The sequence below is a fragment of the Pinus tabuliformis genome, chromosome 5_1 (genome assembly GCF_031772625.1).
Source record: "Pinus tabuliformis cultivar Carrire ecotype Pingquan chromosome 5_1, CPIR1, whole genome shotgun sequence".
NCBI classification, from domain to species: Eukaryota; Viridiplantae; Streptophyta; class Pinopsida; order Pinales; family Pinaceae; genus Pinus; species Pinus tabuliformis.
Window position 1 is genome coordinate 444918521 of NC_142305.1, and position 7055 is coordinate 444925575.

At 38.0% G+C, this 7055-nt stretch overlaps 1 pseudogene; it reads left to right on the plus strand.

The window, feature by feature from the left end:
* Positions 1-5991: 5991 nt before the first annotated feature.
* On the plus strand, positions 5992-6740 carry LOC149165375 (calmodulin-like protein 2; annotated as a pseudogene).
* The last annotated feature ends 315 nt before the right edge of the window (positions 6741-7055 follow it).

Below are 7055 nucleotides of genomic sequence, written 5' to 3' on the forward strand. Positions count from 1 at the left end.
TCAAGAATGAGAATGCATAGATTCATCAATCGCACGAGGATATAGAAGCTGTGTTAGTTCAGCACTTCCGAGGCATAGCTCAGGAAAACAACCCAGAAAGAGATCATTACATTAGGGACTTGACCAGTCATATTCCTAAGTTGGTGTCTAGAGAGGAAAATTTCAACCTTAACAGATTAGTGACTGAAAAGGAGGTCAGTGAAGTCCTCAAAGAAATGCAGAATGGTAAAGCACCGGGCCCAGATGGCTTCAATGTGGATTTCTTTAAAGCCTGCTGGAATATTGTAAAACAGGACATTTTGAGGGTTGTGGAGGATTCCAGGTTGAACAAAACTATCTTGAAGGTGCTCAATACATCCTTCATCTCCTTGATACCCAAATAGGACAATGCTCAAACTCCAGAAAGGTATAGACCCATTGCTTTATGTAATGTAGTCTACAAGATTATATCCAAGATTGTGGCCAACAGACTCAAACCTCTGCTTCCTTCTCTGGTATCGGGGGAACAGACTGGATATGTAGAAGGTAGACAGATTCTAGACAACATCATTCAAGCTCATGAGGTGGTTCACTCCTTAACTAGCAAGAAGAAATCTGGAATGATCATGCAACTGGACATAGCCAAAGCATATGATAAAGTGAACTGGGCTTACATCATGAAAGTACTAATTGCGTTTGGTTTTGATCATAACTGGGTCAGATGGATCATGGCCCTTGTAACGTCTTCTAGCTTTTCAATTCTGGTTAATGGCTCTCCCTCTGAGATTTTTCTTCCTTCAAGAGGCCTTAGACAGGGAGATCCACTCTCACCCTTTCTCTTCATCCTCATGATGGAAGGACTAGGTTCTTCGATCAAGCATGCTAGAGTTATGGAAAAAATATAGGGACTTCAACTAACGGAGAATGGACAAGTTTTGACTCATCAACAATTTGTAGATGACACCTTGTTACAAGGTATCCCCACAGTCAAGGAGGCTTTAGCGTACAAACAAATATTGAATGATTTCGCCATGGCTACAGGTATGGAAGTTAATCTTTCCAAATCAAAAATATTTTTCTTTAATACCAATATTGCTATTCAAAGAAACATCTCAAGAATTCTAGGCTTTCAAAGGGATTCCCTCCCTTCCAAGTATCTGGGAGTGCCTCTAACTGCAAAACCTTTGCATAAAAGCATCTGGGAATCGTTGATCAATAAGATGCAGGACAAAGTCAGAAACTGGACCATCAGATCTTTAAATCTGGTGGGGAGATTGGTGCTGGCAAAATCGGTGCTCCAATCTTTCCCAGTTTTTATGCTTTCAGCACTCCCAGCTCCAAAAGGAGTTCTACAACAATTCAGAAACATCCAAAGGGATTTTCTCTAGGGCAAGGAGGAGAATAGAAAGAAATGGGCATTAGTCTCTTGGGAAAAGATTTGTAAACCCAAGAACCAAGGAGGCCTAGGCTTGGATGATCAGGAGATACTCAACAATGTTCTAGCAACCAAACTTTGGTGGCGTTGGGTTAAAGATCCAAAAGCCCAATGGGAAAGTATTTGGAAAGAAAAATATGCCAGTGCCTGGCATCATACTGATCTCATAAGGATGTCTGGAAATATTAGGGGCTTGTCCATTTGGAACAAGGCCTGGGAGAATAGAGGCTTAGTTCAAAGAAACAGTTTTTGGGAAATCAGAGAAGGGGATCTGGCACTATTCTGGGAGGATAAATGGCAACAAGAACCAACATTGCTAAAAGAAGAATTTTTGGGCCTTAAGCATGAAACAGATAACCAAGGATTAATAAAAGTAAAAGATTTTTGGGATCACACTACCAAGTCAGGAAAATGGAGAACTTGGAGAAACATAGATTGCAGAGACGATGGACCCATGAAAATAAAAGCAGAGGCACTCATGAGAATACTGGAACAAAGGATGATTCTTGTTACTGAGGGGCAGGACTAGCTAAGGTGGGGCAAAAATAAAAAAGGCATCTTTAATATCAAAGAGGCTAAAGGTATTCTACTGGAGCTGGAGTCCCAGGCTCAGGACAAAATTTGGCTAAGCCTATGGAGACATCAAGGGTGGATGAAGATCAAACTCTTCATGTGGCTGGTGTATCACAAAAGGATCTTGACTTGGGACAAGATCCGTAAAAGGGGTTTCCTGGGGCCTTCCAGATGCCAGCTCTATGAAGCCCAAGAGGAGACCATGGAACATCTTCTCAACAGCTGCACTTTCACTTCTAGGTTATGGGACACATTTGCCACCATTTTCCAAAAAACGGATAGGGACAAAGAGAGTATCATCAATACCCTGAGCAATTGGAGAAGAAATTTTTCAGACAATGAAGTTCTTAACTATGCTTGGGCTCTCATGCCAAGCTTCATTATATGGAACATCTGGAAGGAAAGAAACAAGAGAATTTTCAAAAATGAAAAGAATCCTTCTCTTAGCCTATTTGAGCAGATCTTAAAACAGCTTAAGGAAACGGTTGGCACCACAGTGAGAAATCTTCCCAATAATCCTCCCTTAGAGGCTGATAAGAAAATTCTCAAGCAATTGGATATGCAAAGGATCATCCCACAAAGCCTGAATAGGAAAGTTTTCCTAAAGGAAACTGAAAAGGAGTTCTGGCATCCTCCCCCGAGAGGTTTTTTGAAATTCAATATAGATGGAGCTTCAAAAGGTAATCCGGGATCTGCAGGTTTTGGAGGGGTTCTACGAGATGAAAATGGGAGTATTTTATCTCTCTTCCATGCTCATTTAGGAAAAACTACCAATAATATGGCCGAACTAATGGCTCTGGAGCAATGTTTAGATTATCTACAACAAGACAGTTGCTTAAATGTGGTGATAGAAGCGGATTTTGAGTTAGTCATTAACTTGGTCAAAAGAATCAGTTGTGGAATAGAGCCAGCAAAAGTCTCTAATCACTGGAGATTAATCCAAGTCTTTCAAAGAATTCAAGGTCACCTTCAGGGACTACGTACGGTAAGATTCAACCACGTATCTAGAAAGGCCAACAAGCTAGCGGATATACTGGCAAACCAAGGGGTAAACTGTAACAAACGCTCTGTTTCAATGGATGGGAAGTACTGCCTCAGGGTAGTTTGAAAATTCTTTGTCACACTCAAGTGGAAGAGGATAGAGAAGTGTATAGAATCAAAACTACAAAAGCAAGATAGCTATGATTTGGCCTATGCATGTTTCCCTAATTTTGGTCGAGTAGGTCTCGGATAAGAGGCAGGTATTGAATGGTCTCAGCAACACGAGTAATTCCATCTTCAAAATTCCCTAGTGTATCATGGAAGGAATTCTCAGGTTATTGGGTGTTAAGTACAGGTTCAGTTTCGGGTTCAGGAACCTGAGCTTGTTGACGAAGGAAGGGTGTCAGGGCTTCTCCGGCAGTAGCAGTATTCCTTTTTCCACTCTCCAGAAGACAAAACCTCTCATTGAGGGTTTTTTGCTTGATCGCTCTCCTCTCAAGCAGGAAGTGGATTTTGCAATGTGGGAGCGATCCCATATTGCTTCTAACACGTGTTGGGGGGTCGGTATGGTAAACCACCCTCATCACATGCTAAAGATTGTCACCATAAAGCAGTGTGATATCGCCAACATCCGTCGAATCTCAGGGTTTGGATCAACGATCAAGAATGATCGTGATATTTTGTGGGACTCGATCTTAAGTTATATGATAGTGTTATTTCATTGCAAGTATGACGGCAGAGTTATCTTCCGTGTTGTTCTCGCTTGAAGCATGGATCTGGTAGATTTCGGGTTAACTTCCTGCACGAGGGTTATCCCCCCTGGCAGACCCAAAATCCTTCTATGGTGGTCTATATTTTCTCATCGGGTCCATTTCCTGAATTATAGAGAGTGCTTGTTTCCGCTTCAAGATGCAGCCATGTCCGTCAGTTCGCTGAAGGAGGATGGTACGGTTTTGGCAATTGTTAATAATCTGAAGGACTAGTTGTTTTGTTGGTGGGCCCTTGGCTCGGTTTGGAGCTTAGGCTCGGTACCCAAAACTTTGGGCAGCTAGTTAACTCTAGGTCCCACATATTTTTTGGGTTTATTGTAATTTATGTAATCTGTTTTTACCGATTTTTTTGAATAGAAGGACCGACTCTTGCTTAAGCAAAAAAAAGATATTTATCAGGAGTTTAATTGGAATTATAACATTGAGAAAAGGATTATTGGACTATGGGAAACTTATTATGAGCTTGAAAATAGTATTAAGTCGACTGATCTTTGGGTTGGAGTAAAAAAAAGTTCATGTTTGATACTCTCGTCACCCCTGTTATATTATATGATCGTGAGGTTTGTGGTTGCTCTATATCTAGAGAATCATAGAGGAAGGTCGAGCTAATCCAAAAGAAATTTATAAACTACAACCTCAAGATTAAACGAAATACTCCCCATCTTATCCTCTTGATTGAAGCTAGTATTTCCCCCATTGAAAACATGGCTATGTTTGGGTATCTGATGTATAAGAAGAAGCTTTACAAGAAGGTTAATATTCAAAATATTATAACTTCCAAATTTAAGGATAAGTTGTGGGATGATGAGGAATTAAAGGGAGAAAGTAAGCTAAGGTATTATAAGCAAGTGATTAAACCCATTTTTGCTAACCAAAATTATCTTTCTTCCTTGCCCAATACTAAGAAGAAAATGAATATTGTGAAGATAAAAACTAATTCTGATGAACTTCGAAGTGAAACTTGGCATTGGTCCATATCCAAAACACCTTGAGATGAAATAATTTGTTACCTTTGCATTCTCAACAACTTCGAAGTGAAACTTGGCATTGGTCCATATCCAAAACACCTTGAGATGAAAGAATTTGTCACCTTTGCATTCTCATCAACTTCGAAGTGAAACTTGGCATTGGTCCATACCCAAAACACCTTGAGATGAAAGAATTTGTCACATTTCCCATACTAAAATTGTTGAAGATGAAAAACATTTTCTCTTAGATTCCTCAACTTTCACTCAAGTCCATTCCCATTTCCAAAATATTTGCCACACTACCAACCTTCTTGACTTCTTAAATTAACAAAATTATAGTGATCAAAAAAAACTTCTTTCCCTTTATTTTATATATATATATATATATATATATATTAAAAAGTCTCAATTAGTCTTTTACTCACTTAAAGTTCAATAAACCCCATTAATTTTAATCGACATAATCATCATCATCTTAATATATGTAAAAATTAATTAAATTATATTTGATAATATTTATTGGATAGCAAAAAGACAAATGATCAACATCATCCAAAAACATACCCATCATATGATTTTATTAACACTCATCTATGATTTTCTCTTATTAAATCCTTGTGAAATAAAATAAATTTAAAATTACATTGAAAATTCAGTAAAACATATATTTATTTATTATAAAAAAAAAATATATATATATATATATATTTATTTATTTATTATAAAATAGCAAAATCTAAAGCTAAAAAAACCTTTAAAACATATATTTATTTATTTATTATAAAATAACAAAAGCAAAAGCTAAAACACTCTTTCAATTATAATGGGACAACATATATTTATTTATTTTTATGAAAACAACTCTGAGGCTGCATTCCAAGTCCCAGGAAACTGGAAGGTGCCTTCTTTGTAGAAAACAATTCCAAGTCAGAGTGGTGCATAACCCGCCAGAGCACCTTCCAAAACCCTTAACTACATCCCAACTATTTTTCAAAACGCTATATGCGCGTATCAAACGACATTTCTCTGAACGTATCCACACATTCATTGGTCGTTTTTGCTGAGTTTCATAGTAGCTTACCGCAGGCTTCTCAATAGGAATTGCAGACGTTGTTTCTTCTCACTTTCATAGCAACCCAACACTCAATCAAATGCCTTCTAAATACGAATCACAGGCCTTCATTGCTACCATTCTGTAACGCCCAAGATTCACCGACCCTTTTTTCTTCTCTGCTCTTTTCATTGCTGGAATTATTGAATTCAGCCATCTCATTCATATATCAAGATGGTGTCTGATCTTATCATCAGAAACCCTACACTTTCAAATGTTTCTGCCATGCCTATGTATGGAGCATTATTGTATCCATGGCCTTGGGTTGGGTTCAGAAGTTTTATAGCTTCTACAAGTTTTATGTTTATGTTTGGGTTTCTGAGATGATGAAAACTAAGTTTTCTGAACTTTGCAATCCAAAAGACCCACATATTATAACAGCTCTTGGAAAATGCTAGCTACCTGGAGGTATGATTGATGAAGCGACCAGTGATTTTGTAAATAAAAGGTACACGACCTTCTTTCAAACATGGGACCTCTCTCGAATTTTCAATGTCTTGGACAGTGATGGCGATGGCAGCGTTACTGCAGAGAACGTACAAGGGTTACTAGAAAAGCATGGAATTCAAAATATATGTGATGATAATATGAAAATAATGATGGGTTCTCTGGAGCATATGAACTTTGATGATTTCTGCGGATTTCTTCTCAATATGTGTGGGGAAGCTCACGAGCATGCAGAGACAGAGGAGAAAGTGTTGTCAGAGGTGTTGATGAAAGCGGTCCGCATTTTTTATAAGAATGGGGATGGGTTCATCAATCCAATTGAACTTCAACAGGTTCTTCTGAGCTTAGGACTAGAAAAAGGAAAAGATTTGGAGAGTTGTGAAATGATGATCACAAGATTTGACAGAAATTCAGATGGTAGAATTGATTTTGAGGAATTTGAGAACATGATGACCATGATGGACAAATTTTTGTAAATGTGTTAATAAAAATTATTTCTCTTGGATTTCTTTTGGTAAAATTTTATTCCCAAAATTTCTTGATCATATGAGAATAATGGAAATGACATTGCCGTCTAATTCTCCCTGGTTTGTATTCGCTTTTAATGCATTAAACCCAAGATTAAGAATTCTGGAACAGGCCAAATGTGGTATATACATACTTCCTGTCTATATAACACGAGAGCGGTTTAGCCCTCTTACAGACCAGAGCAACATAGTCCTTTCCACAACGGCTAAAATGAACCATATAAGAACGATAATGATTAATTGCTATAACAGTACCCTATGTTA